Below are 11,581 nucleotides of genomic sequence, written 5' to 3'. Positions count from 1 at the left end.
ATTATATTATTACTATATCGAATTCGGCAGAGAATAGAGAATACGGTTTAACGAGCGTATATAACACTATTATATATAATATTATTATTATATCGAATTCGACGGCGAATACGTCATAACGAGTGTATATAACAATGTTATATGTCATATTATTATTATATGGAATTCGATGGTAAATACGTTATAACGAGCGTATATAACACTTTTATATATAATTTTATTATTGTATCGAATTCAACGGCTAAAACGATTTCGCGAGCGTATATAACACTATTATATATTATATTATTCAATACCAGTTTTAAAAGGGAATACCCACTAAACCACAAACAATTGGCAAGTGTACTGGTCGTAGTGTACTAGAGCAAGTATCTCCAGATATCAATCTGTGGACACTATAACACAAACTTTAATATTGAACTGCTAATGATCGTAGCCTAAAATAATCGAAATTTTGTATTCAGCTAACAACTACTAAAGCAAGTAAATACGAAAACAGAGACTACTGGTAGACTGACAGAGAATTGATAATGATGAGATGCTAAACGAGAAAGATATGTGTTTTTTATGTTATATGATATATCACGGGGAGAATGTACGTCGCGTAAAGTACTCCAAAGAATATGAACACAAAATGAATGGTGTGAAGCAAAGTAAATCAGATTGAGCGTGAAACACCAGCCCCAAGGGGCATAACCTAGATGTTATGGGCGGGGGCGTTTGTGTGTTAACGATCTTGCCCAACAAAATCAAATCCATTTAATTATGAAAGCTGATGAAACTTGAGACATCACTACTTGTTTCTTATTTTTATTTATATATTTAATTCAAACATTATTTAATCAAAGTGGTCAAATGAAACAATTACACACTTTTCAGGGACAAGTGAGTGATAGCTCTCTACCAACGTGGCAAACATTTTCATACCTTTTATAGTTAAAGCACTATATGTAAGTCTTATAGGTATTGTGAGTAGTCCCGGTCCTGGATTATCTCTCTGAATTATGCAAATAATTAAATTTTAAAGTAAAGTATTTTGATATAAATCTCATAATCTTAATCAAATAATTCAGAAGGACTCAAAAATGAGTATTTAATTTCTGCTATAGAAACGTGTGCCTGAAATAGAACAAAGACTGTCTTTGTGTAAGTACAGAACCATCACAATTGACAACATTTGTTTAAATGATACAATGCTTCGTGAAAGAATGTCAATTAGTTAGCTTAACTTAGTTGCTGGTAATGATTATTTTTGCGATAACCTAGTTACTGTTGATCACCCTGTAACTCCTAATGCAGTTATTGGTGAGTTACCATTGATTGATTAGTCCATAGTGATTGATCTGATTCTACTTCAATGTTTCTACCAACTAGGCAGATTCGAAGCAAGTTTTAGAGACGATATGTGAGACCATATTCTAGAGGCTTAACCCACGAAACCCACTAGAGTCAGCAACAAGTATGAGACCATATGGAATATGAAAAAGAATAGATGTAAATGGTCATCATATATGTCCCTTAGGGCTCAAAAATGACTTATATAATCTTATGGTTTAGATCAAATTGAGTTATTTGTTACTCTTTACATGTGAGAATTGAAGCGTCGTAGTGATCTTGATAAGAGGCAAGAGGTGGAAGGGCTAAATTTACCAAAAGTTTGGAATAATTTATCAGGAAAGTATATCAAGTCATTAAATTAGTATTTATTTAGTATGATGTGTTTATCTGCTAGTTTTATAAGTTAGATTAGGGAGCATGTTTTACGTTTAGCATAAATAGATAGTTAGAGTCTTTGTATTTTGTGTGGTTTTCGTTTAATAATAGTTTTTGTGGTGTCATGACTTGAGTTACTGATCAAATCACGGTTTTCTTTTGTGTGATATATGATTTTGGGTCGGTAATTGGTGGCTTAGCTAGCACTCATACTCACTGAGAGGCTGTTGATCAATCGAGTCCTAAGGAGAGGAAGATCAGAAAGAGGAAGCAATTTGGACCATTGGTCGATCTATGAGAGATTGATCATTAGAAAGAGGAACCTATTTGGATCATTGAAGAACCTACGCTTGGTTCATGCTACATGGTTAACGATATGTTATAGAACAAGAACAATACATGTGATACAGATAAATAGTACGCTAAGTATTCGAAACATGTGAGGGTGCGGCGAATAGTGGTGTGATGCAAGTCTGGAAGAATCGCGACCGTGAACAGTGTGATCACTTGTGGTAGGTGCATTCAGGAGAACTGTTGATAAAAAAGTTATCTGAACAACTTTTGGAGAGCTGTATAGGTGATCGGAGACTTGAGTAATTCAAGTGGTGCAAGAGAGTGAGGAATGACTGAAGACCGGTGTAAATCGGTTTAACTTTTCTATTTAGTTTGGGAACAAGGCATATCGTAATTGGGGAATAGAAGAGGACAGCAGGTAAAGTTATGAAGGGGAAGCAAAAGAAAAGGGCAACAAACAATTAATGTGGTCTTTGTTGGTAATAATAGTTGAAATGTAACTAGTGATTAGTTACATAAAACCATGCGTGTTATTCAAGTTTGCCTAATCCAATATTTCAACAATTGGCAGCAAGTCAAATAGGTAGTTTGAATTTTGAGGAGAAGAAAAGAAAAGATACGAAGCAAGGTATGAAGAGAAAAAAGAAAACAAACAAGTAAATTGCTTGTATTTTTGGAAGGCATTGGTTTTGTGTGAGGCAGGAAAAAAAAATAACAGAAAAGAGACGGTTCAAGAGCCAATCCAAGGAAGAGGGCATGAAAAGCAATCTATGATTACTTTTGTTCGGTGCAAACTGTCAAGGATCAAGAACGGGTCGGTGGAACAAAGACGTGTCTTGTTGAGAATTCAAGATCTAGGAGGTATAAAATCAAGATTAAGAGGTTAGAATGATGAAAGTAATCTTGATAAGAGGTTGAATTAGTGAACTAAGAACTAAGAAGTAGAAGAGCAGAACCAAAAGTTTGATTTAGTTTCTTAGGAAAATATAAGTATGTGTTTAGTTTGATATATTTATCTCTTAGTTTTATATGGTAGGGTAGTGATGTAGCGTGTGAAATGATAATCAAGAATTGATCACCATGATTCTGTGAATAACTATGATAATCTTCCCCAAACCCCCAAATCCAACCAAAAAGACAGAGAATTTGAAATGGTAAAATGATTATTGCAAAATCGATGAATGACCATCCGAATTAAATGAGAATAACATAAATAAGAATAGAAATTCAAAACGGACTATAGAAAGTCCATGGCCCAAAAACAAAATGCATAAAATATGAAAAAAACATAAAAGTGCCTATAACTCCCACCAGAATGCGTTTTTTGAACCGAAACATGGATAAGGCCCCTTTCCGAGTCATTGTCATGACGTGCTCCTTGTTTCAAGCTTCGGTTTGACTGGTTGAACGCCTAAAACGGAGACCCGTAGCCAAAGTTATGGTCGTTTTTCTGTAAATCTCCCTTGGTACGTGGATCATAATTCATAGGCCTCCGGAAATGTTATGGCTTGATGTTCCACACTTGGGCCTACATCATGTAGTGAGCAAGTGTTACAATTTGTTAGATAGATTGTTAGAGTCTTTGTATTTTGTGTGGTTTCGTTCAATAATAATAATATTCATAGTGTGTCCTCACTTATTTTAGTCACCGAATCCCAGTTTAATTCATTCATACTTACCAAGTTACATCAAAACAGAAGGTAGACGGGCAACAAGCTGCGCCGCCACCCCAGTGTTCTTGTGTGTGGTATACGTTTCTAGGACAACAATAAAAAAGTTCACCTATGAGAAATCAATAATCAATATAGCGTGTAATAAGTAAAGCACGGATTTAATAGATAAATTTTTATAGTTTGTATACTGATCACATGTCACCAGAGACATGAATAAAACTAAAAAATGATTGAAAGAGTAGCAGAAAGGGAAACATTTCTCTAATAAAAAACTTTGTAAACTAGAGAAAATATCATATAGTTAAAAAAAATTGCCATGGGCAAGCAAGAGATAAAGAGATACATTCGTAACCCAGACATGTTAGCAGCTTGAAAAAGAAAATGCATGAAGCAAGACACACAAAGGTCAACAAAGCAAATATATCAATCTACTGTCAAAGGTGGTTGATTAAGATTGTAATGGAACACTTAAAGAACCAAACCATAATGACTTTATTGTTGGGAAAATTAGTGAATGGATATTTAGTTAATTTATAATTGAATGAAATTATAATTACTAATTAAACTCCATATGTGAAACTCTTGAGTAGAGTTTTATGTGACTTGATTAGCTTTTATTAGAGTTTTATGTCTCTAATTAAATTACTAATTAACTGGAACTTTTATTAGAGTTTTATGTCCCTAATAAAATCACCAAGAAACTCTTCACTACATACAACTCTTGTAAAAAATGGTAGGGTATGTGACTCATTGGAATGATGAGAAAACTACAAGAGAAAAATAATATGTATGAAGAATTCTTGGAGAAGTGGTGAAGACTTGAACATCCATATGTTGGGAATTATAGAGAGATGAATTTTCTCTACTGGATTCCATCACCTTCGTATCATTATTTTTCCACAAATTCAAACAGTATAATTCTATCAACCTCGGGCGCGTGGCCATTTCCGGCAGTACAGACTGCTTCGGCTGTTGTACCCTGGGAGACAGACGCGTCGTCTTTAGTAGAGGCGCGAAATCTGTTTTAAGGGAAGCGTGTTGAACACGTGCCTCAACCAAAATCGTCAACGTTTTAGTGTGATCTTTGTTGCAGTCAAGGAGTATTTTTCAAGAATCAAGATGATGAATACTCGAGTCTAGGATGTTATCAAGTGCGCATGAAGGACCCACCAGAGATGCGGCTTGGATCAAGATTGGTGTATATAATTATATTTTATATTCTTTTTATTTAGTTATTCCAACCGGTATTGTACTATGATATTTCCTACAAATAACGAGAGTCTCGTTATTATATATCTAGTTGACTCTATCTCACACATAATAGTGATTGTAGACAAGAAACATTCATCTTGTTGGTGATGAATGTGTTCACCAAGTGACTTGGGTTAAGACTTATGTTTAAGTACTTATGAGTCAATGGTAGATTGTTGGAGATCAAAGGTAATCAAGTTATGTTCCTTAAATGAGTGATGAAATTTAGCTATGTGCTATATACAATAATTTGTGAGACCTTCCTAAATATTGATGTTTTAGGATTATGAATAAGTCTCATTATTTTGTCTTAACAAGGGATGAATGTTGCAAAGTGATATTATGATATCCTTAGGGTTGTGAAGAATCAGAATGATGCATCTTCTGTTCATATGCTAAAGTATTGTAGTCTAAAGCATGCTAGACTAGTACTTGGTTAATTATGGGTCTTGACGGAGACTAATTAACTCTAAACATTTAAACGTGTATGAACACAAAAAGAATTTGTGTATAGACAAAGTTGAGGGAAAATTTTCATTCATTATAAGGACAAGACATGTAACTTTTTAAGAGTTTGTTCGAAAAGCTAATGAGGAGAACTCATTGTCTACGCTTATTCTAGATGTTATATTAGAATTATTCTAAGTTGGTGACAAACTTATGACATTGGCATGTGTTGCTTTGGTCAACTCGGAATGCAATATGAGTTGAATTAACACAATGAGGTTGACCTTGTTCAATCATATGTGTATAAATATCATCATAAGTGAAGTTACGGAAATGTTGATCAAATGGCAAGAAATGTGGGGAAGGATCCATTTAGAAACAACCCTATAAGGGTATGTAGAAATGGTTTTCATTACCCCATCTGGATGATATCCTATAACACTTAAAGGTGGGGTGTCTTGCATTTGTATCATAAAAGTTTGGCAATAAGGATTTTGTAATCCAATCTAACATTGCAAACAGACGACTATGTGGAGGACACAAAGGTCGCAATGCATAATGGAGATGTGTTTGCCTTAAATGATAAGCGTATCTTACAAAGACATATATTATAACCAGATTCATATGGCCACTGGCCATTGAGGTTATAGTCTTAGAAGTTGACAATAGGCAAAATTAACTTATGAGTTAAGAACACATCAGGACAACTGATCTCAAATACGCAAAGTTATTTGTTAATGTTATGGATCCAACAACCTGAGGGTTTATTAGAGATCAAGTTGTGGAATGAGACTGAAGCCCATGGAAAAAGGGTATGTGAAGGACACCTAACTTAGTTGACCGGAGATCCCAAGATCTAAGTTCAATAGGATAACTAACTCATATGCCTAAAGGTGGTCACTGTGGGGGCATAAATGATATGCATAAGCTAGTATATATGGTTATACATACCCCCAAAGTATAAAAGGGTGTTTAAATATGTCCTAGTCTATTACTATGATATTCAGTGACAAAGAGTGAGGCTAAGCATAATACGTGGTAAATGATTTGGATAAATCATGATAACCACAATGCTTTTAATGATCTAAGGAGAATCACCTATGTTAGAGAGAAGCGGGGTCGCTTCGAATGTAATTGGGGGCAAAATTCCTAGAGCTCTCACAGAACCAGGAAAGTGTTCCATGACCATTATTGGACACGACTATGAGGAGATGACCTGGCTAGGGAGAGTCTTGTGTGAAGTGTATTGTCGTCTACACAAACGGCAGACGAGTTCAAAGACATCGAGATCTACTCAGAGCTAGTGGGCTAAGTGCATTTCATGAGCGAAGGTTCAAAGGGTAACACCTACCTATCGTATGCAAAATTCAACTGTCGAGGTTACATTGGAAATTTTAAGTGTTTTGAACAATCTCCATTCATGTGGGGGATTGTTGGGAAAATTAGTGAATGGATATTTAGTTAATTTATAATTGAATGAAATTATAATTACTATTTAAACTCCATATGTGAAACTCTTGAGTAGAGTTTTATGTCACTTGATTAGCTTTTATTAGAGTTTTATGTCTCTAATTAACTCACTAATTAAGTTAAACTTTTATTAAAGTTTTATGTCTCTAATAAAATCACCAAGAAACTCTTCACTACATATAACTCTTGTAAAAAATGGTAGGGTATGTGACTCATTGGAATGATGAGAAAACTACAAGAGAAAAATAATATGTATGAAAAATTCTTGGAGAAGTGGTGAAGACTTGAACATCCATATGTTGGGAATTATACAGAGATGAATTTTCTCTACTCGATTCCATCACCTTTGTATCATTATTTTTCCACAAATTCAAACACTATAATTCTATTCGATGTAACCTCGGGCGCGTGGCCATTTCCGACAGTACAGACTGCTTCGGCTGTTGTACCCTGGGAGACAGACGCGTCGTCTTTAGTAGAGGTGCGAAATCTGTTTTAAGGGAAGCGTGTTGAACAAGTGCCTAAACCAAAATCGTCAATGTTTTAGTGTGCTCTTTGTTGTAGTCAAGGAGTATTTTTCAAGACTCAAGATGATGAATACTCGAGTCTATGAAGTTATCAAGTGCGCATGAAGGACCCACCAGAGATGCGGCTTGAATCAAGATTGGTATATATAATTATATTTTATATTCTTTTTATTTAGTTATTGCAACCGGTATTGTACTATGATATTTCCTACGAATAACAAGAGTCTCGTTATTATATATTTTGTAATTATATTTTATAAATGGTGAACCTAATTCCTACATTTATGATTTTACACCTGGTGACTGTAGCAATCACTGCAAGGTATAGAGTTAGAAGCTAAACCTTAAAAATAAAAATCTAGCTAGTTGTTGGATGAAATCGATAGTAAGCATAAGATCATGACACCTACACCAAGATTAATATACTTTGTGTAAAACATATGAAATATATAATAAAAAAATATGTTTAAAATATTTGATATTTGCAGACTACATATCATTTGAACAATTGACTTGCATCTTAATGAAATAATGAGCAACAATGCCTTTGATTGTGAATAGATAGTACATATATATATAGAAACCGCATAATCATGTTTCTTTTTGTATTTTTTATTATACTTTTGCAATTTTACTTCAAAATTATGCTAACAAATAATCTTGAATAAAATATGTGTTCAGCAAAAGAACATCACAATTTATCCTTCGGAATCAGATCCATATCTTCTGACATTTATTTCATATTAACGTTGTAACTAATAACATATTTTACTAAATAATTAACATTAGATACATAGATTACTCCATACAAGCAAATTATCAGAGTCTATACCTGATACGAACATATATACAAATGAATTCAATATGGAAGGCAATCTCACCATTCCTAAACTACATAGTTTCTGCAATTAGATGAACATTAAACACCCACAAACATCATTTAAAAATGCAGGAAACAACAACAAAAACACCATAAATAAACCATACCTAAGTTTGAAATTTTAAAGATTCAAAATCTCTGACAAGAAAGTAAACCCTAGTGCAGGTAATTCACTAAGCACAAACAACATTGCAGTCAGTTATACTTTACTATCTACTATCCAAAACACCAACAAATCTTTGATCGATCACACAGCAGCTAGCTTCACTGTTGATACATATCGTGTGGATACAGCTCGGCTCGGTTCGACTCGGCTACGAAGTGAAGGCCGTAGTCAAGACAACCTCCTGTCTTGACTCGGTATGCGATTTACTTTGTATCGTTTGATGAACATGTAACTGCGTGTGTGCAGTATACATCATTAGTTTGTGTTTAGATTAAGTTTGTATGTTTTCTGTTTGGTTGCTTGGCCCATCATTGATGAAGCCCATGACCAGGCCCAACACATGTGACGAAATCACATGTGATGAAAACCAAATAGGACGAAATCCATAAGTGGTGAAAACACTTATGGATGAAAACCAAATAGGACGAAATCACCTGATTTCGTCCATATTCTTGATTTCGTCCATGTGTTTTCGTGGGTCTTGATTTCGTGGACCACTTTACTATATAAACACAGACAACAGACATAACAAAAAAGGGACAAGTCTGAATAGATTTGAGAGTGAACACTGTAAACACAACACACACTGAGAGTTTATGAGAGCATCTTGTAAACATTGTATTGTAACCGTTTCATAGCATTAATACAATGGAGTGTTAATCGTTGAATCGTTGTGTCTTACGTGTTCGTCACTTGGTTTAACATACCCGTTTGGATTCCGCACTTTCGGGTTTGTGGGAATAGAGGTTACTCGATCCTCCGGGTGGACCTACAATTGGTATCAGAGCTTTGGCTTGATTCCTTGTTAAAACCAAGTAGATTTTCATTTGTTTCCAGATTTGTTCTTGATTTTTGAAACAAAAAGTTTATATTTTTAGAAAAATCAGGTTTAAATCTTTGAAAATCTTGTGTTTTTGCTGATTGTTCTTACAAAAATCTTGTTAGTTTTCATTTATACATGTTAAGAAAGGATTTTTATTGAACTTTATTGCAAAATTGTTGTTCGGAAATTTATTGGTCACCAGAAAACTCATCCAGTTCATCACATCTTCATAGTGTTCTTGATATTATATGAGTGTTGGATCTGAATAACACTTTGAATTAAAGTGATATAGATTATAATACTTTTTGTTTGAAAAGATTGTACTTTGAAATGATGAAAGTTGAAAAAGGAGAACCGAAAGTATGGTGATGATTTGACAAAAGAAGCCTTGTGTCAGAAAAGAATAGATAAGATCTAGTTTGAAAATATCTTGTTTGTCTGATCCCTTATTATCAACTTGAACGAAATCACTTTGGGTGATATCAACTTGGCCGAAATCACTTGTGTATATTGTCTGGGTTACACTTCATCAGTCAAAGAAAACATTTCAGTCAACATTATCAAGCTACTGGCCGAAAACCCTTATATATTTGTGGCCGAAAACACTTTATAAGCCAAAATCACTTGTGCAACCACAGCTGGACGAAATCACTTTGAGTCAACGAAAACAACCCCTGATTTCGTCTAAAACACATCAGCGACGAAAACAGCACCTGATTTCGTCATAAAAGGCACATCAGCGACGAAATCACTCTTTCAGCGACGAAATCACCCTTTCAGTGACGAAATCACCATTTCAGCAACGAAATCACCATTTCACAGACGAAATCAAACATTTCAGCAACGAAAACCCCTATTTTCATCACAAATCTTTTCATTTTATTAAGAGAAGCTTTTTAAAACATTTTTTAACTGTTGAGTTGAGTGTATCTTTCAGGAATTTATTCTCTCGTATATAAGATGAATCCAAGTTGGTGGGGTACTCCGGCTCCGGATGGGGGAAAGTATAGAAATACAAGTTCATCTCCCTCATGGTGGGGTACTCCAGCTCCAGATAGTGGAAAGTACACGAATACAAGTTTATCTCCATTATGGGCCGAATCTCCGGTGTCGACATCTTCGCAAGCAAATGCCATATCAACCGGTCAATGGCATTTGTATCGAATCAAACTCCGAGCATTCAAAGTATTCTATTAAGCGAAAGCGAAACCGGAAGTTTGAATCGACCTCCAAAGTTGATGCACTTAAATGAATATCTAGGATGGGCAGAGAGGTTCAAAACACACGTGCTTGGGCAAAATACAGAATTGTGGTTACGTTTCACCACAGATTTCAATCAAGCAATAGAAGTTGCCGCTTCATCTACTGCTACGTTTGCCGATCTTCCTGAAGATCAAAAGAAGACGTATGATCTGGAAAAGAAAGCATACGCCATTCTCACTCAGGCGCTAAGCAAAGATATTTACCATCAGTTTGTCAGTTTCAAGACAACGAAGAAGCTGTGGGACGCGTTGAAGACCAGAGGGGTAGGAAATGAAGCAACACGTCAATTGCGTCATGATCTTCTCAAGAAAGAATTCGATGGCTTCACGTGTATGGATAAGGAATCTTTGGGAGACATGACAAGTCGGTTTAATCATTTGCTTACTGAGTTGGGAAATTTTGGAGTAGTAACAACTACAGCAGAGGTGGTGAAGAAGTTTGATGATGCGTTGCCTCCCCAATGGAATAGTTTCTTGGAGATTTTGAAGTATAACGGGGTTTTGGCTACTACAAACATCAACGACTTCGTGCAGCTTTTAGAGAACAAGGATCAGGAGGAAACCCTGAAAGCAAAAAGAGTTCCAGTGCCACAAAATCCTGAAATGTATTATGGAACTCCAAGTACTTCTTCTGCAAAATCCATAGTGCCATGCAATCCTGAGATGTATTATGGAACTCCGAGTACGTCTTCTGCAAAATCCATTGTGCCATGCAATCCTGAGATGTATTATGGAACTTCCAGTTCTTCGTCTGCAAGACCTAGTTCACATGCTCCACTTCAAACGGCGTTTGTCACAAGCACGGATATGTATGGCAATCCAATACAAGTTCCTGTTAAGCCGGCTCCCACCACAGACTTGTATGGAAATCCACTACAACCACCTCCTCCTGCTCAACAACAAGCGTGTTATGGAAATACATCATCTGCTGGTCAGCAATCAAAGCCAAATACAGTACGGCTCGACACTTCAAGCTTTTCAAAGGTTAGTGTGGAAGTAGCAAGGGAACACATGGAGCTGCTTAACACTTTAGTGAGCGCGTACTGTTGGTTAGTGGAAGGTCAGATTGGCAACA

Source organism: Helianthus annuus, chromosome 17, assembly GCF_002127325.2.
Source record: "Helianthus annuus cultivar XRQ/B chromosome 17, HanXRQr2.0-SUNRISE, whole genome shotgun sequence".
NCBI lineage: Eukaryota > Viridiplantae > Streptophyta > Magnoliopsida > Asterales > Asteraceae > Helianthus > Helianthus annuus.
This window is presented reverse-complemented; position numbering follows the sequence as displayed.